This window comes from Onychostruthus taczanowskii, unplaced genomic scaffold (assembly GCF_017590055.1).
Source record: "Onychostruthus taczanowskii isolate IOZ18803 unplaced genomic scaffold, ASM1759005v1 scaffold6, whole genome shotgun sequence".
Classification (NCBI taxonomy): Eukaryota; Metazoa; Chordata; class Aves; order Passeriformes; family Passeridae; genus Onychostruthus; species Onychostruthus taczanowskii.
In genome coordinates, this window is record NW_024503679.1 from 768,029 (window position 1) to 791,305 (window position 23,277).

Consider the following 23,277-nt stretch of genomic DNA (forward strand, 5'->3'; position numbering starts at 1 on the left):
AAGCTCATATAACAATAACAAACTCCTGCACTCATCTCAAAACCATTTCATCTCATGGTCAATAAAAAAAATAGTGAAATATTTTAAGACCACCTGAAAGACAAATATGCATTTAATATCGAGATTTGTTTAATTAAGCCACAGAATAATTCTGGGGTTTGAGGAAAAAGCACAAACTCTGAAGGCGACCTTTACTTGCAAACAAAGGCTGTCCTGGAAGCATTGCAGCTTCTCCCATTGCTTGGTTGTTTGTGGGGTTTTTAAAATCGGATTTACCTTCTAAAATGACCTTAATTAACAAATTGATGTGATTTCCTCTATCACCGAACTACACAGAGAGTGCCTGGTCTCCAAAGAGCCTCCAGCTTCCCCCCAGAGGGACTCCAGCCTTCCTGCGCAGAGCCCATTGTCTCTGCTACTCACAATTCGCAGCAATTTGGAGATAAGGCAGGAGTGGTGTGAAAGAAACAACAGATAAATGAGGCTTTGGCAGCTGATAGCATTCAAATGCTCTCTTACCTTCAGGAATTCAAAGAGGAAATAAAGGAAAACATTCTAGAAATATTGACGTTTCTCCAGTGATAGAGTCAGGCTGGAGACCTGTTAGGTTGGGATCCAAATCCTTGGGATTATCTTTCTTGACGAGAATGGAGACATCCCAAAAAAATACCCAAACCAAATATACAGAACAAAAAATCAATAGAACTTAAATATCTAGGAGCTGCTTATGTTACTGTGGTTTGTACAAGGGCACCTACGTGTGGATGTTCTCGATTCTCTGTGCCTCTGAAATCCTCTGAGTGTCAGCTCTTAAGCAGCAAAAGGCAGAGCAGAAACAAGAGCCATGAACAGCAGGAAAATCTTTGACCTTTTTATCCCTATAATCTCTTCCAGTGCTGCAGAAACCTAAAGTTCTTATCAAAATTAAAGGCTGAGCTGCACAGTGCCTGGGCTTTCCAAGGGAAGCATTTCCCCCCACCTCAATTCCAGGCTTCTCTAATTTTTTCCAGAATAAATCTAGACCCCTGTGAGAACAAAATACACTGGTTTGAGTTTTGCTTCACTCTGGCTTTTCAAACAAAAGCCAGAAAACCTTTAAAAGGGGAATGGCAACTTTTCCTTTGCCCTGCCAGTCTCCAGTGCAGATTGGAGCAGATCTAATCCATCGATAGAGTAAAACTGTTCTTGCCCTGAAAGCAACAAGGTGCCCAAGCAAATAGAGCAGAGGATGCCAAGAGAGGTCACAGCAAGACCTAAGAGCTCCACAGGGATTATAAACCTTGAGGAAGAATTGGAAGCAGATTCTCAGCCAGGCTTCAGAGGTACCAAACTCCTGCCAAGAGCCCTGGGAAGATACAGCACAAGCTGCTTCGTCCCAGGATATCACTGTGCCCCTGCACTGAATGCAGCGGGGACAAAATGTGAAAGGCTGGTGAATAACTCCATCCCAGCCTGAAGGAAGTTAGAACATGGTCTCTGTTCTGGTTTCAGAGGATCTGCAGTTGGGGTTTGGGGCACTCTGGAGAACCACACTGCAGCCAGCTAAGCTCGTGCCACCTTCAAGCCTCAATTCAGCACAAGAAGGGTTTGTACACCTTTGACCTTAATAATCTTCTATTTCTACCAAAGAGCCATTTCTCCCACTCCATCAACCTAGTGATTACTCAGCTCGATGACAGCATCTTATTTTGGGTAGAATGGGTGTACATTGGGTGCAGGGAGTCCTTCCCCTTTGCACACACTTACACAGGTGGTACACACCACTGCCCCCATTTGTGCTAACACTGGCCAAGGAGCTTATGCTAAGTCTGTCCCCCTGCTCGGAACAGGAACAGATAAATCTCACTCGTTCCCACCAGGCTGGAGTTTATTTTTCCCAGATCTGCTCTGGAGATCAGTAGCAGGGAGCCAGATGTGCCAAAACACAACGGAATGCCCTGGCACTGACAAGATCTGAATGAGCTGCAGACACACAGTCATTTCTGTGTCCTGGAAGCTCCACAGCTCCCTGACTCAGCCCTGCCAGCGCACAGGCAGCTGGGCTTAGCACTCCTGTGCCCATCCCAGTCGGGTTTAGCACTCCTGTGCCCATGCCAGTCGGGTTTAACACTCCTGTGCCCATCCCAGTCGGGTTTAGCACTCCTGTGCCCATCCCAGTCGGGTTTAGCACTCCTGTGGCCATCCCAGTCGGGTTTAGCACTCCTGTGGCCATGCCAGTCGGGTTTAGCACTCCTGTGCCCATCCCAGTCGGGTTTAGCACTCCTGTGCCCATGCCAGTCGGGTTTAGCACTCCTGTGCCCATGCCAGTCGGGTTTAGCACTCCTGTGCCCATCCCAGTCGGGTTTAGCACTCCTGTGCCCATGCCAGTCGGGTTTAGCACTCCTGTGCCCATCCCAGCACACAGGCAGTCAGGTTTAGCTCAGCAGCACGGCACTGCTGACTACATGACTACCATAATCCCCAGATCCTATTCTTGGAAGCTGCTGTAAGGCTTACTACTTTCAATTTAATGTTAGACTAGCTGATTATTCCTGCCTAACGGTATTAACTTGCCCTTGGGTCCTCTGAATATTTCCATCTTCCACGGAACAGTCTGCCAAATTTGAACTCAAACCTCGTCCTCGCTCTTCCCTAAGTGGTGTGAAAATGTAACAAATACAGTTTACACCATCAACCACTCTGAGAGTGAAAGACAGCAAATACAAGTTTACCTAGAACACACAAGCCCAAAATCCCCACAAAACAGCCTCCAACACCAGGACTGGAGCTCCTGGAGAGAGCCCAGAGGAGGCCACAGAGATGCTCCAGGGGCTGGAGCCGCTCTGCTCTGGAGCCAGGCTGGGAGAGCTGGGGCTGCTCACCTGGAGAGGAGAAGGCTCCAGGGAGAGCTCAGAGCCCCTGCCAGGGCCTGAAGGGGCTCCAGGAGAGCTGGAGAGGGACTGGGGACAAGGGATGGAGGGACAGGACACAGGGAATGGCTAAAAAGTGGAAAAGGGCAGGTTTAGGTTAAATACTGTGAGGGTGGCCAGGCCCTGGCATGGGCTGCCCAGAGCAGCTGTGGCTGCCCCTGGATCCCTGGAAGTGTCCAAGGCCAGGCTGGACACTGGGGCTTAAAGCACCCTAGGACAGTGGAAGGTGTCCCTGCCCATGGCAGGGGGTGAGACTGGATGAGCTCCCTTCCAGCCCACACCATTCCAGGATTCTGTGATTCTGAGTTTGGGAAATACCAGCTTGTTCACCTCACCCATTTGTCCAGGAACTGATGCCCAATTAACTGATTTCATACATTCCTACCCCCTACTATTGAAGTTCTAGTCCTCCTTGTAGCTTCTCTCTGCTCAAATTCTCACAATTAACCATCAGTTCTGACACTGCTTCAGCGAAGACAAAATCCATCACCCCAAAGTGATCTGACAGCATTTAACCATGAAGTGCTTCCAGCCTGTCCTGCACCATTTTCTGTGCAGAGGTGCATCTTTATAAGGCTTCAGATGAGCAATGTGTAGAACAGTAAATGCCAAGCAGCTGCACAAGTGGGAAGAAGCTTCCCTTCGTTATCCAGTTAATTTCTGGAAGACACAAGCACTACAATATCCACCTTAAATCACTGAAATGCGTCCTTTAACAACCGCCTGCCACGAGCTCATCAGAAATTACAGCACTTAGGAAAATAACTCCAGACAGAACCACTCTGATCTCAGTCCTACTTGACTCCACATAAATCACCTCAATCTGGTGCACAGCAATGTGTCTCGAGATTTTACCAGCAGTGCCACAGATCTGACTGGGATTCAGTGCTGCCACCAGAAGTGTTCAGTCGTGATGTTCTCCTGAGGACGAGCAGCAGCTGCAGCCCAAGCACAGGGCTCCAACACCACATTTCCCTTCACGTTGCAAAGAAACCACAGCACATCTTACAAGGACCAAATGTAACAACCATCCAGAAGGAAAATGCGAAGCACAGGTATCATTTCAGAACTCCTTTTTCCAATCAGGATGATCAATTAAGGCAGCCAAAAGCTGCTATCACAATTAGCTGATGAGCAGTACGCCACGCTTTGGTTTGGAAGGAGCCAAACCAGGCTGTGATGAAGAGAGATCACTCACTGTTGGGAGCTGAGGAATGACATGGCACTGGGGGCAATACCTGTCCTTCTGACTCCAAGGCAATTCAGGAGCATGGATATGACACCCTTCAAGCTTGACATGTGAAACAGAAGCATCTGACAAGTCCTGATCAGACTGTTAGACAGCCCCTTCTCACACACTGTGAGTCAATGATAAAAGCTCCAAGCTCTCTGGCTGCAGGATTGCACTTTTAAAAGGCTTCTCAGAATTTAATTAACGTTCCCAATGGCCTCTATAATCCTAAAGACAGTGTTATGCCCTTCCTAACCCACATCATTACAAAAAGCTGCCTCCAGAATCAGCCAGACGTAGTTTAAGTGAAGATGTTCCCCAACAATTCCCTGCAGGCTGCCAGCAGGAGCTCACAGGGAACTCGTTCTGTGGTATTGTTCACATATTCATGGCTAAGGAGCACGTTATCTATGTGGGTAAATTGCTGCATGTGGTAATCTCTAAATAAATGTATATATTTCCAGCTTGGTAATTTATTGTCCTTGACAGCATCAGAAGCATTCTGCATTCCCCAATAAGCAAAATTTATCTATGATAGTACAATGTACCAATGTTTAGACAAAGATGTATTTTCTGCTTAATATTACATTTTTCTCTTATAGGCAATAGAGATTATACATCACCTGATCAAATTAAACTACAACAGCAATATATATCAGCCAAACATCTTTTGATTTTACTTTCATAAAGCACTTCCAAAACCCAATCAAACACATAGTGCTTGGCAAGTTCACCACACTCAAAAACCAAGGTCACATTTCTAAACTGTGTTCTCCCAATGCCTCTTCAGCTCCTGCTCCAAAAAGACTCTGCAACCCACAAATTATACCAGACAAAAATTAAATTGCACTTAAGCATCAAGAAAAAAAGGAGGGAGTGTTAGAGCTACCCCAGACTGCAGAGTACAGTATAAATCCTGCTGGTACTTCCATAACTCCAGTGGGGGCTGACAGTGGAACCTGGCACAGCAAGTGACAGAACATTATGAGGTAAGTAATGCCTTGTATAAATCCAGACTTTCCCAGACTCAGTAGCTTCCCTTCTCCTTCAGCTCAAGCAGATCTCCTTCTCTGATGATTTAACACACTGTAACAAAGATATGCACCACAAAGAGTAACTCCTCTTGGCCCCAGCATGGTTGGGAATTGCAGGCTAGCAATGGTGCTTGAGGAATGCCGTGGTGCCCCAAATTCCCCCTGCCCACAAGGGAAGGGGCTGTTCTGAAACCCCCAAGGGAGAGAGAACCTTTCAGGATGGAGGAGGACATGTGGAAGAAATTCTCCCTGTGAGGGTGGTGAGGCTCAGGGTGCCCAGAGCAGCTGCGGCTGCCCCGTCCCTGCAGGGTCCAAGGCTGGGTTGGAGGGCCTGGAGCACCCTGGGATAGTGGTGCCCACGGCTGGGGGTGGAAATGGAGAATCCTTCAGGTCCTCTCCAACCCAAACCATTCCCAGACTCTATGATGCTACTGATCTGAGAAGGTTTTTGACATCATGTACCAACAAGAACACCAAGATCAAGACAGCCACTATAAAGATGGCATTATTGTAACAGACAAAGAGGTGATAAGGTTCAGAACTTGGCCTCAGTAACTCGGGAGTATCCAGACAGCACAGCCAATAAACAAAGAACCAGTCAAGCAAAGCAAGCCATATTTTGCAATAATGCCTTTAGAGCTTTGTTAGTATTTCCAGATACCTTTTGCTTGTTAAATAACAAATTACTGTTGGCTTAACTGACCTTCTTGATGGACCTCAAGCACAAAATTATATTTTAAAACAATAGCCAATTAAAAAAGTGTGCAGGAATAGAATTAAGAAGCCTCCAAAGAGTGTGGTGTGTCTGTAGTAAATCACTGCAAGGAAGCATCCCTGCATCTCCTCCAGCCACTCCCTCTGTAAGTGATACCATCGCCTCATATATTATTAAATAATGGCAAGAAAAACACGATAATGATCAGCAGCCAAATCCAAACACAGATTGTAATCTCCAAGATCAGATGTCTGCGGAGATGCATTTATCTGGTGTTCAGTTCCACAGCCTTTCAAACCCCTTGAGAGAGTCAGGCATTTTTACCTGGATTTAGAACAGGTGATTTAGTTATTTACAGTGAATTGTGCCAGGTGCTGTGCCATGGCTCCCTTCAGCTGCTCCCAAGCACTGTCACAGCAGGTCACAACCTCTCTGTCCCTTTACTGTGGGGCTGCAGTTGTGTTCAGCTTGGAAAACTGCAGGAGAAAAGATGGCACCAACCCCTCTTCACCTGAAGTAGGGCCCCTGGAACCACTTCTCGTGGTACCCTTGTGCAACTTGTCCCAAAAAAATCACCACCAAGGAGGTGCTCCTCATGTCCAGTCCAAATTCTCACCCTTAAACTGTTTTCCACTCACAAGGATTTATTTATTTGCCTTAAATCCACACTCAAAAAAAGGAAAATAAAAAGCTGCCTACCAGCTGTGCTTCAAAACAACTTCTGGTACACCTTTTGTTCCTCCTGGTGTGCCAGGAAAAAAAACATCCTTTATAAGCACTAAGCCCAAAAACGCGGATTTCTTTCAGGTTGTTTAAAAATATCCTTGGGTTTTACGGAATTCTCATGCAGCAGCTGAGCCCCACAAACCTCTCACCTTGTGCAAGGAACATTCAGGTCATTTTGCTTTTATAAATCAAAGGAAACGCAAGTCAGACCATCTAACACCCTGTATTTGAATTAAGTCAGTGAAGAAACCTCTCTGAAGGTCCTAACAGCAAAATTCCTTCTTGTAACCATTTCAGAAGGAGAGCTTAAAGGATTTTATCCACTTTTCCCTTTTTTGGGGAATAATAAAGCCATTTCTCTCATTTCAAGTAACTATCAGTTTTTAATATCAGCAGTGCTTCCTTCACAAAGCACCTCAGCCCCAGGGGACCAGAGCTCCATTATTTATTTAATTTTTAATTCTTCCAGGGCCTGTTTTCATTATTTTCTCCACCTGGGCTGAGAAACACCCCTCCAGCATTTCTCCACAAGTTTACTAGAGGGCACTGTAAAGACACCTACAAATGGAAGAAAATGCATTTCTGTTCCTCCCGGTGAACAATAGTACTTTGACTTTTCCCCAGAAATAGCTCCCAGATGTTGGCTCCTGACAATGCTACAGTTGTTACAGCAGGTGAAGAGGAATTTCCATTTTTTCCTGGAGTAATGGATTTCCTCTCCCAGAGTTCCAGTCTTCTGAGCACTTAGGCACCTAATTTACCTCTTCAGAGAGAGATGTGAAAGAGAGTGGCTTTCCGAGGGTTAAGGACAAACAGAAAACCCACTTATAAAGCTCAAAATACACACTGCACACAATGCAAGGAGCTTCCTCATCCTGCCCTACTCCCCCTGCCTGGGCTCCACTCAAACCACCCTGCTCAGACCCACAGAACTGGCTCCCCAAACCCTCCCAAGGCCAGACAAGACGCTGAGCTCCCTGGGGAGATGCCCTGCTGGTCTGCAAACCAAACCCAGACAATCAGGGAGCAGATTCCTTGCTTCAGACAGGGTGGGTTTTTCTGCCAGACTGGTATTTCAAAAATGGTTCAGAATATAAATACTGAAAAAAAAAAAAATCCCCACACATCACAAGAGAATTATTTGCTGAAACCAATTACTTAAATATTTCCCAAGTGTAAACACGCTGCAGCATCCAAGAACCGTGCATCAAGGGGAAAGCAGTTTTACCACTTCTCAGATGCCAAAGAGGTTATGGGGCACCCAACAGAACTAATTCAGTTGAAGATGCTCTTTAAGTGAGGCAAGCTTTGCACTCAGTGAATGATCTCCCTCCCCAGCCACCTCTTCAATCCAGGGCTCCAGGCAGACCAGGGAGATACCAAGGGTTGCTCACAAGTGTCAAGGGCAGGGGGAATGCTGTTACCAAGTCAGGGGGCTCCAATCACAGCAATGGCCAGAAAAGCCACACAAGAAGAATAATGGGTGGCAGGAAAAGAAAAAATATTGGTTTCTATAGGAAGCATAAAATGAAAAAAAGGATGAACATGAAAAAAAAGATGCAAGGAAGAATCAAATGGAAAGTTGCTGAGCATCATTTCCAGCATCTTTCTAAAGAAAGTCTCTTTTCTTTGTCACACTTCATGAAAGAGGAAAAAATTCTTAACAAATACCTTTAATGTCAGATCAAGCAAAGAATATCTGAGAGGACCTGGAAACAGAACAGCAGCATTGGATCAGAGCAGAAGGAATCCCTTTAACTCGGCACCCTGTGACAGCAGCCCAGGGCAGAGGCTGGGGAGCACCCAGGGCAGAAGCAACAGCGGCAGAGCTCCCCAGAGTCAGCCCCAGCCCCGGGACACCAGGGCTTGTTCCTCGGCTCAACAGCTCCTGCAGGGAAAGCACAGCCAGTAACCTCTGCCAGCACCTCGGAGCTGCCTCCAGGGAGAGAAGGAAGGAAGAAGGGGAGAGGGAAAACAAATATGAGTTCAGAATTTGATTCGGGGGTCCCTAATTTCAGGGACTAGTGCAGAGAGATCGGGATAATCAGTAAATTCTGTACACTCAGCACAACTGAGTACAGCCCTTCCCTTCTCTGGTTTCCTACCAAGCACTGCCCAATCACACCACTGATCCACAATATATAAAAATATAATAACCTTAGCAATGTGTTAATGAGGGGGTTTATTGATCTTTCAGGGCAGCAGTGAAAAAACAGGAACAGTAGAAAGGTGGAAACAATGCACATCCACACTCCTACAAACATGCCACAATGTTAGCAAGAATCTTACTTTAAGAACATATTTACACCATTTTCTATCCCATAAAATTCAATGTTACCTGCAGAGTTCAATAGGTGCTGTTGTGGTTTAACCTGGGGATAAATCAGGTGCAATAAAACCTGCCCCTCACAAATTTAACTGGTAACACTCTTGTAAAAGTGAGCTGGCCAACTCTAGAGAGCCCCAAACTGAGCCTTTTTAGCAGAAAGGGTTAGAGGGGGATGACAGGCACATCACCAGTCACAGGAAAGGAGGGATGCAGCAGGTGCCCTCAATGACATGGACTACTGGGGCAGATTTTAGTCACACCAGCACCAAGGTAATACCCTGGGGAAGCTGATGAAAGAAGAGAACCAGCAGCATCCCCAGTTTTCTTGGACTTCCACTGAGCATAAGGATTTGTGTCTGTTTGCAAAGCCCAAATTAAAAGCTGTAGAGTGCAAAAAGAAAGCCCTCAAAGACATCCACTCTGGTCAGTGACCACAGCACAGCATTGGGACCCTTTAAAAATTACAACACCCATCAAAAATATCAAACATCTTACTAGCATCATCACTGAATGAGCCATATAAAAGAAATAATATATAACAAGGCTTACAAAGCCACTGTGTTACTGCACCAGATTTCAGGAAGACATGGCAAATTCAGAACTGGTAAAAATGTAAATAATATTTAATTTTGCTATTCAGATCAACTCCAATATTCAAATGAGCACCATTTTAACTATGCAAGTTAGAAAAAGAAGCCAAGAAATGACATCCCAGACCTGTGCCCACCAGGAGAGCAGTTTAAGCATGAACTTGAACACACACTGTGGAGTCAACAGCTCCTTCAAGTCTCATTCTTTACTCTGAGTGGTGGATAAAGCTCTGCATCTCTGCCACCTCCACAACAAACCGTGGCTTGTTTGGCTTTTTTTCATCCTCTCAGCTGTGAGCTCTGCATATTGATCCTGAAATGTTTAATGCCTTTTACATTAACTTGTAAGTTAACAGGAGCTTTGGCTGCTCCTGTTCACCAATGCCACGGGCACTCCCTCCCCAAGGGAGTATCTGCAAATCTTCCTGCCCCTTCCTCAAGAAATGCACAAAAATTATCTGGAATAAAACCCAAAATATCCCCAAGTCTTATTTACCGCAACTTAATTATTTCAAGTACAGTGAATGTACATGGAGTAGAGCAAATTATTGGATTTTTGTTTATTATTTTCTATATAAGAAATCAAGCAGCTACACTTTGGGAAGGCAACTGCAGCGTATTAACAGTGTATTTGTATTCTAAATACATCTATAAAAAAATCTAATTGCACTAATCCTTTACTGTAACTTTGCAGCCGTGTTATTTTACCCAGCTTTTTCTGTAACAGATTCCTACTAAGCTCCGAGTGCTCCTAAGCCTCACAATCCAAGAAAAGCTACAAGAAAAAGAGCCAAAGGGCTCAGTTTAACTCCTGATTCTCAGTGTCTCCTTTTCCCCACGGGGAGTGGGCTGGTGCACAGTTCTCTCCCCCTGTCTGGCAGGGAAAGGGGCGAGGGGAAGCCCCAGGGTATCCCTGCCATTCCCACACCATCCCAAAGCACTGCAGCTGTCTGAGCTGGACGGTAACACAACCCTGGGCTGTAACTGGAGCGTGTGGAACAGCCATCCCTGCCCCATTTGATCTCAGTTGAAAGTACAGTAAAATGAAGTGAAAGAGCAGTTTTAAAAGCTTTACACAGATTCTTGTCTCTCCTCAAAGCGCATTAATGAAAACACTTCCTGTGGCAGTGTGTGAAGACAAGCAGCACCTTTCATCTCCCCTGTTTACTGCCTTCACCTCCCCAATTCCCAGGCACCACTGGAGCTTTGACTGGCGCAGCTTTTGTCAGAATGAAGGAAAAAGCTCAACTGTAGCTTTGCAAATATATTAGCAAAAACATTTGCAAGTATGAGCTTGGCAAATGTTTTATACATGTGAGGGGAAAAACAGATTTATCTGTTCATTTATATAACACAGATTATTTCAAAGTGGGAAAGTACGTTTCAAAAGAACTTATGTAAGAGTGGAAATACAATTACTGCATGTATTAACTGAATTATCATATAGATATGGGTATTACTGGGTGCACAGTTCTGGATCTGCTGCTTCCCTCAAGCCTTTGCTCTGGCTAATCCTGGCTGTGCTATGAACTGGCACGCACTGACAGCTACCTGGGTGGCTATTTGAAAGGTTCCTCTGCAAGGTTTTGCTCTGCTTAACACGAAGCAGAATTTTTCAGTTGAAATAATAACATCAAAACAGGCCCCAGACCTGCACTCTGTGCATCATGTCAGAGAACAGCGCTCCATTCACACCACTTCATTCCAAAGCTGTTAAACAAACAGACAGACCTGATGAAATATTAATTTGGCTAATTATGGCAACAGAACTCCAGAAGGAAGTAACGACTCCACAGAAACAGAGCAGTACCTGTTGGCAGCAGTGCCAAATGCCCGAGTCCCAGACGTGTGGCAGATGGCTCCTGAGGCCTGGGCACACCGCGCTGCTCCCAGCCCTGGTCAGCCCTCCCTGCCCGGGAGATGCAAAGGTTCACCTGGGCAGGCAGAGCCTAAGTGTGAGCTACTGAACAGGGGCTTTTAGGGCAAGACAGCACACAAAGCACCTACCACTCAACAGTTGCTCCAATTCACAGACTGCAATCAAATCCCAGTGTTTTCACCACAGAAACATTTACCTTTATTGCAGTAAGAACCTCTTCAACCTGCTTGGACAGCAGATGCAACGTACATGGCAACTCACTGCCCAAACCAAAAATTTTGGATGATAATACTTCACAAAACATCATTTGAATGCAATTCATTGCATGGAAGAGTCTTCTGGAGCTCACTTAGTCCAGCCAGCTGCCCCAAGCACGTCTATTTAGTTGAGGTTGCTCACAGATCTGGCCAGCCAAGCTTCAAACTTCCCCAAGGAACAATTTCCCAACAATAGAAGAGAGCAAGCAAGAAGTGTGTGAGCAGCAGCAGCAAAGCATGGTGAGAGATACACCCCCAAACTGGCTTTTCATTATTTCCTTCCTGACATATCACAAGTGTGAGCTTTAGTTAAGCATTTACAAATTAAAAGTCCCAAAGCCACAATAATGGCAACATTAGGAAAGATCTGTTTTGAGGAACCCAGCAGTAAAAGCCACACAAAGTGTCTGGTGTGGAGCTGTCATTGCAGTGACGGGTTGGTTTGTGCCACCAACCACGTAACCTGGGCTGTTCTGGCTCCCAGAGTCCAGGGACCAAGAGACACATGGAGCCATGGCTGAAGCTTGCCTTGGAACCATTCACTGCTGCAGTGTCCCCTCAGGGTCCCCAAACATCTCCTCGCTTCAGCTGGACTCTGGCCCAGCTCCAAACCACAGGCTGATTCCACTCCTCAGCTGCACATCTGGGGAGAGTTGCTACAACTTCTGATGTGACTGCTCCGTCCCAGGTCAGCAGTCATCACCAGCAGCACAGAACGAGGACCTCAACACCTTTACACTGCTGTCTTTGGTTCATTCCCTTTAAATCCAACCTTCCCCATACCGCCAGGGCAGCCTTTCTCCTCCACCTGAGGTCCCTGGCAGCATCAGCCTAATGGTTTTGGCACATCCTTCCCATTTGCATCAAGGTCAGCGCCTGCCACAACAAGCTTTCTATTTTAAATACTGCACATCGATAGGAGTGCATTAAAACACAAAGCCTTTACACAGCTGCAGAAGATGTAACAGCACAGCTTTTCCCAGGTCCTGTCAGAACTCCTGCTGTAATTTGTCCCAGTGCCCAAGCAGCACCTTTCAGAGAAAGCCATGAATGCTGGGAGCCGCAGGGCAGAGCCTCCACAGAGCCACCACCGACCACCACCAGACACCATTAGAGAGCTAAAAATTCCTTTGGTCTCGTTTTCCCTGTCCCTTCCGAGGGTTTATGTAAATAGCCTGCCCAGCCTTCTCCTGAGAAACTCTCCCAACCTAAAGCTACCTAAATCACGGCATAATCAGATAATTAGATTGTGGTCCCTCTAAGTCTGCCATTAGCACTTCCAAGCTATGTTTAAGGGGATAAAAAAAGCTTTATTTCAAGTAATTCACAGTACATGATGACTATCACAAAGGGGAAGCTCTATTTTCTAGCAGAGTAATTTACACTTTCTAAACAAAAAAAAAAAAAATCCACGAGAAAAATTGTCATATTATATGTGGTGGGGTTTTTTGTTTGCTTTAGGAGCTACAAGCAGAAAACAGAGCTATTGAACCAGCTCCTTTCAGCTCTAAGAAGGGTGAAATGCAGCTTTCCAGGAGAAGCAAGCAATTGTGTCACCATCAACCATGAAAAAGTCCCAGACAAGAGCATGTAAAATCATTGCATCAGCTCCAAAACAGGAACATCCATGCTACAGATGGGATTATGGGAGGAGGGGGGAAAACGGAGGTCAGGAACTGGTCACAAGCAGCAGCATCTGTGATGTGATGCACTTGAGCAGTACATTCTGCGAATACAAACAAAACCTGATGGTGTTCACTTTTTTTTTAAATTCAAAACCTGTTAGGTTGGTGTAAAACATTGCTTTTCTTGGATTTTCTGGCTTTGCCTCGATACCAGGCACGACTGAGGTCCTCCTTGCCTTGCTGCACTATTACCTTGCTTGCACATCAGAGAGAATATAAATCACAGAATATTAAGCAAAGTAAGATGCTTTGCCTTTATTTGATTAGGGTTTTTCTGCAGCACAGATTTCTTACAGCCAATATTAAAGTGTAATTACTTTGTCTCCTAAAGTTTTCAAATACATGACTTGCATATATAGAAGTTGTTTTCATCTCTGTAAACACAAAATAAGAGAGGGAGGGTAAAATTACTCCACTTCTCTGCTTAGCAGCTTCAGTTCCAGCAGCACCTCCTCCCTGGCCACAGCAATGCATGCAGGGCTTCATCCCTGCTTTGGCTGAGGATGAGGGGACTATTAAATATTTGTCACAGGAGTCTGTGCCAATAACAAAAATGAAGGAACCACAATCAGGGCAGGCAGATGGGCCAGAGCTCAGCAAGGCACGGGCTGAAGTGTGTCAGGAATCTTATGAAATGAGACATTATATAACAATATCAAATCTGGGCACCCAGAGCTGGGTCACCTGCATCTCCCCAGCTGCACTCGATGCAGACAGGCCAAACCCAAGCATTTAAACATCTTACACTGAGTTATATACTGACTTATTTTTATATATTTATACATAAAAGCATGCACATCAGCACAGCTGTGCAAATGGATGTACCTGCTGATGTCTAAAGCAAAAATTAAGCTACACCTATCAACAGGGCAGCTGATAAACCCATGGGCTTTGATACAGCATAGACAAGATCATTTGAGACTCAACCAAAAATGGTATTAGATCCACTTCAGCATCCAAATTAATTTTGCTGCTCCAGCAATCCGAGTGCTCCTCACAAGCCTGTTCAGGGAGGTGGGAGCTGAGCTGCCCAAGGGGGACCTGGGCTGGCCCAGGGCTTCCCAGCACAAAGCCTCACTTCTGGCCTGTCTGCAGTCCAGGGAGTTCATCTCCCCACTCAGCTGTTAACAGATACAAAGGTAACTCTGGATACCAGTGCCACCTCTTCAAACTGCTAATCTAGGTGAGCTATCTTTACCAGAGGACATTTAATCAGAGATCTGAGAACAATAATTATCTAGAGATACTGAAAATCTGGGGCTACACTGCAGGACCACACAACAGAAAAAACACAGAATGCAAGGACACTGTAATGAGGGCTCTGCCTGGAACACGTGAGTGAGAAAAGCAAGGTCCCACAACCACAAGGCACAATGAGCTGTCCCAAGTCCTTTCTGCACCAAACCCCCCTGTCTGAAGGGCTGCTGGCTGCAAACCACCCCACCAAACCAAAGCCTGGCAGATCCGAGCAGCAAGTTGAGAACACTGCAAGAGCAGATCATTAAGTTTGCAGAACTTGCTTTTAGTTCATAGGGAAAAAAATCATGGTCAAAACTTACTATTAGACTAAGGTGTCTTTGATATCTCATCGATTAAATTAAATGTCATTAATTTTGCATGCAACTCATAGATCATTCTCTAAATGCTATGCCAAAAATCTAATTGAGTCTTCATTAAGTGATCAGATGGGAAATGGGAGCTCTTCCCCCACTACAGAACTCAAGGTTAAAACTGCAGATCTCCAAGGACTGTTAAGAACTGCCTCAGACCCTCACTTTCAGTCACCACACAAAACCCCCTCTATTTCATTCACTCCAAATTTCCCCTATTAGCCAGCTCCTCCTCCCACCTTGCACCAGTAACCTTGAAAAGAGGACAGGTGCAGCTACTAAAGAAAGACAAAGGGGCTTAAAAAAAGAGATTATTTCAAGCTACAATTAGAGTATCCTTCCAGACTACACTATTTTAAACCTTAAATTTAAATTAAATTCAAGCTGCATTTTTAGCCACACGCTTGTCACCACCTCTTAGTGATCCCAGTGTCAGGAGAGAACAGTTCCTAGGCTTACCTCCACCACTGAGTGCCACGGCAGGATTTGGCCACCCTTCTGTTACTTGTGGCTGATGGTGGGACAAATCTACTCTCTGCCATTTCACAGTTAGCAATGAGACTTGAAAAACTGGTAATTTAATACACAAAGACACTTCTGGAATAAAAGAGCAAAGCAGAGGAGGCAATAGGGTTTATCTCTGCGAGGAAGGTGTGCTACTACTCCCCATGTGTGGAAGATAGGTCTGGACTGCAGCCTCCAGGATGGAAAAGGCCCTTGGCTAATGCCAGGCAGCCAAGCAGGACTGCCCAGGGATCAGAGGTCAGGCAGCACCCAGGCAGGCTCCCAGCTGGCAGGGGGATGTGGCCACTGCCTGCTCAGAGACCCAAAGGGAAAGGACTGGGGCCACCAAACAAGAGCACGGAGCAGCATTCCAGGTTTGGGAAAGGCTTTGGAGAACTCCTCTGGTGCTTCAGGTGAATGGGACAGGAATGGCTCCCACAAGGCCACTGCTGGAGGTTCAGGGCAGACCTTTTGGACTTCATTAGTTCAACAAATGGACACCTACCCTTTGTCTTCACAGCTACCTTGGTTCAATCTTCTGAAGTACAACCTTGGAGTTCTGTGCCCACTCCAAACTCTGCTCTCTTTGGTGTCACACAGCAGGAGCAGGAATACTGACACAATCTGTCATAAATGTTTTCCTCTTCATTCCAAAGCTGCACATTCAGCATCCTGCCCTGCAATTCCACCTCACATTTCTTACTGGATCATTTTTTCAGCGTAAATGGTACTATTTTTTTCCATGAGTATTTTGTACAGGTGATATTTTGAGTCTCCCCAAATCATTGATCTATTATTGAGCCAAGCTGAAAACACACTATCAATTTTCACTGAACTATTGATCATGTGAGGTCAAGCCTAGCAAGATACATGGAGCAGCAGGAATCTACAGGCAGGCAGCTGGAATGAGCTGTGGTATTTCCGATGCCATACAAGGAAAGGAACTTAGGAAATAATATTTAAACAGCTTGCTGGAGTGCAGGCTACTTGTAGGAGAACGTCAGCAGATTGGGTACTGATTACAGTGAAAGAATGTGAGCCCCACTTGCAGAAACAAAGGTGATTTTTGAAGGCTGCTCCCTGAGCAGCAGGCAGCCTGCCCCAGTTCCCCAGCCTGAAAATGAAAATAAGCTCGGGTTATCTCAGTTAAGGGAAGGTACGGATGGCAGGGAGTCAGGGGAATGTAAATATTATGGGTAAGTGTGAAATCCCCATGTCTGCTTTGCCAGTAAGCCATTGCCATTTGCCGTGGCAAAAGAGGAAAAAAGGACCATTTTGCACATACATTCCTTCCCAGGACTGGCACTGCCAAGAAGTTACAGGGAAGCTTTAACAGACAGCAGTGTGATCTCTATGTGCCCTGGACACAGCGCTGGCTCCAAGCTGGGCTGGGCACTATTTCAATTACCCACTCTCTCCCTCAAAAAGCTGGTTTTTCACTTGATTTTCTCATTCCCTGCAGCCACGTTTGCAAAATGAAAACAAAACCGAGAATAACTTCCCCTTGTAAAAACCTTGCAGAGATAACTCGGGCGGTTAGCTCCCTTTGAGCTGCTGGGATCTGCCTGGTTTTCCGCCGCCCTCCTTCAGAAGAGCCCATTATGAGATTTGTATAGGAAATCGATGGCGAGGAGCTGCAGGTAGCCCCGGCCCCCTTTTGTGCTGCCGGCACACGGGCGGCTGCAGCAGCGCTGTCCCCGCCGGAGCTCCCGGCTGCGCGGCCCCAGCAATGACATCACTCGGGCAAGGTGAAAGCCTCGCCGCCCCTTTTAACCATTATTGCAGAAACTACAGCGAAAATGGGAGCCTTGTCCTGCCTCCAATGGGCAAGTGAAAAGCAAGACGGGCAGAAGAATGGTCTCTCAGTCATGCCACTCCAGCAATAATGTTTTTTCCAACGAAGCTTTCAGCAGTCAGAAATGGGAAAGATTATAGACACAGAGCCTGCAGTTCCATTCAAAAAGATCTTTGTTAGCAGCAGCAATGAAAAGAGGGAAAAAAGCCCACAAAATTCCTCCACTTAAAGCACAATCTCAAAACATATGCTTACAATCCTGGAAATCTTTGGGAGATTCAGGGTGTTCAACAGCTGCAGCCGAGCTTACAATGAACACTGCAAATAAATGCTAATGAGATGCTTATAGATCCTGAACAAATTGATTTACTGAGATCTTGTCGAGTGTCTCCTATCAAGGGTTTGTCAGAGTAAACAACCAAATCCTTATAAACAGAAGTGACTCATTCATTACAACTGGAAGAAGAAAGGCATAACTGAAGCTATAGTCCAGGAAGATGATAAAACAACACACTTGTTATTTACAAAAAATAATAAAAATTAAGTTTTTGAAAACGCTATTAGAAAACATGTACAGTTTACCTCACCAGACAGCTACAGATCAGCCTGCAATGCTGTGAGTACATTAAAAACCACAAGAGTTATCAGCACAAAAAGTAACCATAATAAAGCACACTTGAATAAAGCTTTAGGATAAACCCACGTAAAGCAGATGCATAACGAGTTCACACTCTGCTGAATTGGTTTATTGCACATTGTTACAGTACAACTTCTGTGTGTAAGCAGCTCCTTGGAAATCAAATGGGAGCAAATCCATTCTCTTACAAAAAACCTTACTGTTCATAAGGTTACATATGACTATGAACAATAAATTATGCACGAGAAGCGAGGTAAAGCTTCGGAAGCTCTATATCAGCATAAGAAAAAACGTTTCTAGTTCAATTAAGCTGAGATGATTCCATAATATTACAACTGCCTAGCACAGAGAATTCTAGGATTCCTTTTTGGCCAGTCACCTATAAAAAATGAACATTTAATGATTTCATAATGTCAGGCACATGTATCCCCTGACTGAGCACAGACAGGGAGTTTCTCTTACAGAACATTAAGAGAAAAAAAAAGTTAAATTCTCCAAACTGGGATAAAAAGCAAGGGCCACTTATATTGACACTAAACGGTCTTTGGGGAGGCTGCCCAAAAAAACTCTTTAGAAGGAAAAGCAACAAAATGCAAGAAAAATGCATCCCTTCATCTTTTCAGTCTCCACAACTCCACTTAGTGAAATCCTGGCAGCTTTTAAGGGAAATCCAATCCCCCAGTCTCCACCTCCTGCCCAAGCTGCCACACATAGGTGGCTGTGTCTGGAAGGTGATTTCCAGAAGATCCTCGTGAAAGGCTGATGTGCTCTCCTGTTATTGCACACTCTGCCTGCCTGCAGCTCCTCACAGCATCCCTTTCCCACAGGAAACACAGGGCTGGGAGGAGTTTGTCCCTGCAGTTGTAACACGGGTCTCCACCACCACCATCTGCCTTTGTATCTGCACAAAGCAGAACAACAACAGTTGACATTCTGAGAGCAAATTCCCTTAGAAATAAACAAACCCAACTCCTCTGAGGTTTGGGATCCTCCACTGGGATCAGGAGAGCATATCCAAAATAAAGCACAAGGCTGCAGACTTGCTGTGCTCCTCATTTGAAGCAATGCAAAGCAATTTCACCGTGTCTCACAGCAACATTAGGAGAAAAATTCTGGGTTTTCCCAAAGAGGCCCAGAGCTCCCAAGTGAGTGACAAATGCAGCCCTAGCGACTGCAAGGAGGAAAAGGAAATCTACTTTTGGGGAAAAATCCCAAGTTCCCAGTGTGGCATCTGCAGCAGGATTCTGGTCAGGGAGGCTCCTGTTCCTGCTCCCTTGCAGAGAGGCACCAGCGGCGCTGGCCTGGCTGCTGCAGCCCTCCCGAGTTGTGTGCGAGTACAGCCTGCTGCGGCTCAGAACAGCCGGGCCTCCTACAGAGGGAAACCATGGGAAAGGGAATTCTTTTCAGGCCTGAGCCATTCAGGGCCTCGATGGGCAATCACCAGGAAGCTCTTCTCTCTTCCTAGGAGCACTTCACAAGCCTCAAGTACAGCACAACAACCAACACAATGGGCTGTGCCCTCTGTGAAGAATGTTACTCATTCTGCAAAATGGCTCTTCTGGGGGGAAAAGGGTTCTGGAAAGTGCCTCCCCCACCCCAGCTGCGGGGCTTAAAAACACAGCAACTCCCTGTTACAGACACAGGGCCACCTGCAATCTCTGTACACTGAGCGTTCACCAGATTGATGGTGTTGTATTATTTCTGGGAGGCTTATGAGCTGAAAAAAATACGGGAATGGGGTTATAGATAGGCAATTTCCCAAGACACTCCAGCTGACAAACCCAACTATCTTCAGGCAGTGGCTCTCATCGTCTCCTGCCAGGCAGGTCTCCCAGAAGTAATCCTACTTTTGAGAAAGGCAAGACTGAGAGAACAAGGAGAGACACGACAGTGTCAAAACAGGACAAAGAAATTAAATACTTGACTGAATTTCTGCCTCTTTCAAGCTGAAGGCAGTAGTCAAAATTAAAACCAGACTTACTCAGAGTTTTGTAAAATTTCGAAGGAAGCCCCAGACCACGCAGTCTAACAGAGTGCTCCAGATGAAAACTGACACAGTCCAGAGCAGTACTGCAGCTCCACAAAGGAAACAAAATCAGGTCCACAGCGTGGAAGAGAATGGATTTGGACAGCAGAGGTGCTGAGGGCAAAGTCTGGTGTATGAAATCAAGGTAAACACAAAACCAGTTGAGCTTAGAAACATTTTTTCTCCTCCCCTACTCTTCTTGGCTGAGTCGCTCAGGATGTTCCAGGGCCAGTAAAACTGGATGGAAACTCAGATAAATCCCAATTACTGCTACGAAAGGCTGCTGCTTTAAACACTTTAAAATAATCAGTCTTCCCTTTCCAAAGCTAGACAACAATCTCCTTTCCCCGAGGTGCGAGCAGAAAGAGAAGAGGCTGCAAAGAGGCAGCACTTGCACTCCTTGTTGACAGTCACTTTCCTACAGACACCAAACTATAATGTCCATGTTTGCTTTACCAGACTTTCCCCTTCACCTGCTTTATCTGGGGATTTATCTGTCCCTCTTTCATCAGGTTCATTCCAAACCAAACAATTTGGTTGGTTGGTTTTTTAATTTAAAAATTTAAAAAAAAAAAGAGAAAAAATAATAAAACAGTTATTAACTCTTTTTATTTAAAAATTAAAATTAAAAAAAAAAGGAGAAAAAAATAATAAAACAGTTATTAACTGAAATAAGAAGACACTAAAAAAAAGATAAAGCTTAGAGTATTTTCCATTTGAAATTACATTTATAATGATATCTAGCAAACTCAACAGATTTATATAATTCAAATAGTATTTTTAAAAATGAGGCTAAGCTGTGCAATTTCAAAAAATGAAAGAAGATAACAGATTAGGAGATAGCAACAGCAAGCTTTCCATGGCAGGAGTTTCAGTAATGGTGTTTTGGATACTTTGCTTCCATCCTCCACAGAACAGTGATGGGATTTTAACTGTATACAGAAGGAACTGCCAGATGTGGATTAACAACATCACGACACACTCAAAGGAAAGTTATTTCTTGACTCCTCAGTGCAAACTGAAGCTACTGCAAGCTGCTCATTTTCCCAGGATGCCAGTTTGCCTTTGAAAGAGTCTCCCTGAAAAAGCTGAAGCTATTATTTAACCAATTTTAACAAAAATTAAAATCAATCCAACAAGTGCTCTTAAACAAGCCATCTACAAAGATGGGCATAACCAACACAAACAGCATTAATCTTCCACATCCAGGAAATAGATATTCTTGAAGCTTGAGAATTTTGTAAAATCAAGTGGCTTTGTAATGCTGCTGTTGGCAAGTTAATCCAGTGTCAGCTAGAAAGACATTGCTGGAGGTCCCATATTTCCAGCTTTGCCTTTCCTGGGAGCAAATCTCCTCTCTAAACTCAGCTAAACTTGTCCCCCAAAGATGTGCTTGCATTAGGGTCCCCCAAACTCCCCTTTGAACTGTACTTAGGGGACACAGGAGTCCCTCCAGCTTGTCCCCTAAGTACAGTTAATTCCTTCCCACCCCACTATGGAAGGTTTGCAATGGAACACTCTCAACCCCACAGGTCTGTTCCTACAGCTGCTTCAACTTCTTCTCATGCATTTCAGACTTGTGAGTTCTTTTGTCCCTGCAGGAAAAGAATCCACCAATGCCTAAGAGAGAGCTTTTCAAGAGCAGAATTCCACAGCAACATGAAGCAGAAACGGCTGGAATCTTGTGGGGTTTTCATTTTAATTTGCATCTTCAGGGGAAATTTAAATAAAAGCAGCAGACGCTGTATCTACAAGGCTGCACCAGCCAACACAAAACAGCCAGATGTTTATACAAAAACAACAGCATTTTTCTAAACATAAAAAGGAAAGATTTGGGGGCTTAGTCTCTGCTAAACCCTCCTGTACAACTTCAATGCCATTCCCAAGGCCTGTTCTTTCCTTATTTAACTCTTTGGCAGGGATGGGATGTGTTTGCACCATGAAATTGCAGCATGCTTAACGCAGCCAGGCCTCAGCTGCAGATCCTGCACCTCAGCATAAGAACATTGGTTTTCCTGGCAAAGAAACTGCTCCACCACGGAAGTGGCAGTCCTTCAGTGAGGTCACACAGTGGGTAATCCTGCCAGAATTCAGAATTGACTCACATCTTCTCCCCTGTAGGAGGGCACACACTGAGCTCCCCTGATTTACAGCTGGGTGTTCACAAGGAGTTCTGCCCTCCCACCACCCCGAGCTCTGCAAAGTGTCTGCACGTGGAGCTGAACACAGCTACTCCCAGAAAACAAGATTCTTTGCACTCTGCTCCATTTCAAATCCACCCTATTATTAGTAGCAGTCACTGGAGATGTATCTCCTGCTCTCCAAGACACTGTGCACTAAGCACTGCTCCAGGCCTGAACAGCTCCATTGCCGACCTTCCTAAGGCCCAGCTCTGTGCCACACCTGCCCCCTCGCAGGAAAACGTGGCAGGTGCTTCAGCCAAAGGCAATGTGGGATCTGCTGGTGCCAGAGATGGCCCCTGGCTATGCCAAGCCTCCCACCAGCTTCAGCTGTAACCTTGGAGCCCCTGGATACCAATTCCTCATTCCTCACAGCTGGGAGCTCTCTGGTGCCCTTGGCAGTGAGAGACTCTGAACACCTCGAAAAAGGCACAAAATAACAGCTTTGTGATTAAGGTAAGCACAGGTTTCAAAATATTTAATGAACACCATGGTCAACCTTTCACACGTCTCCTCTTCCATTAACTTGGAGAATACAGGCATCAATCTGTTAGTGCTCAAAAAACCTCAAATCCTGAGCAATCATAAAATCATAGAATCATTTAGGTTGTACAAAACAGTTAAGACTGAGCCTAACCCAGCATGTCCCCAAGTGCCACATAGTCCAGTGCTGCCATTACAAATGGAAATGCATGTGCCATAACCCCCTCTACAGTCACACCACCACAAAAATGTAACATGAAATATGAATTCTGCCTCGATATAGGTAAAATTTTTTTTTAAAATTTATATTCAGATTCAACTCCTTCAATAGAGGCCAAACTTACAAACTGAGAAGTCAACGCAACAAATGCCTATAAAAGCCAGTGATGCAGAAAGCCCCTCCAGCAAACCTAATTTTTAGGTTGAGAAATTTGAATCCAACTCCAAAGTAGTAGCTATGTGCACAGAATGAGGCCATAAAACATTAGAATGTATTTCAATTCTTTGCCCATAAATTTTAATTAGAGAAGTCCTGGTTTTAACACATATAATTGACCACTTGACTGGATGACCAACAAGTGTGGAAAGCTCCCCCTCACTGAGTGTGGAAAGATTCTCGGGAATGTATTTGCCATCACAGAACACCCTGAATCCTAAAAAGGCACACTGGTTTGAAGTTTTTTGGAA

At 45.1% G+C, this 23,277-nt stretch overlaps 1 protein-coding gene across 5 annotated transcripts in view; it reads right to left on the minus strand.

Annotated features, from left to right (window-relative positions):
* Positions 1-23,277, minus strand: part of NEO1 (neogenin 1) — a 171,594-nt gene that overhangs the window by 119,499 nt on the left and 28,818 nt on the right. The gene's annotated exons all lie outside the window — the stretch shown is intronic.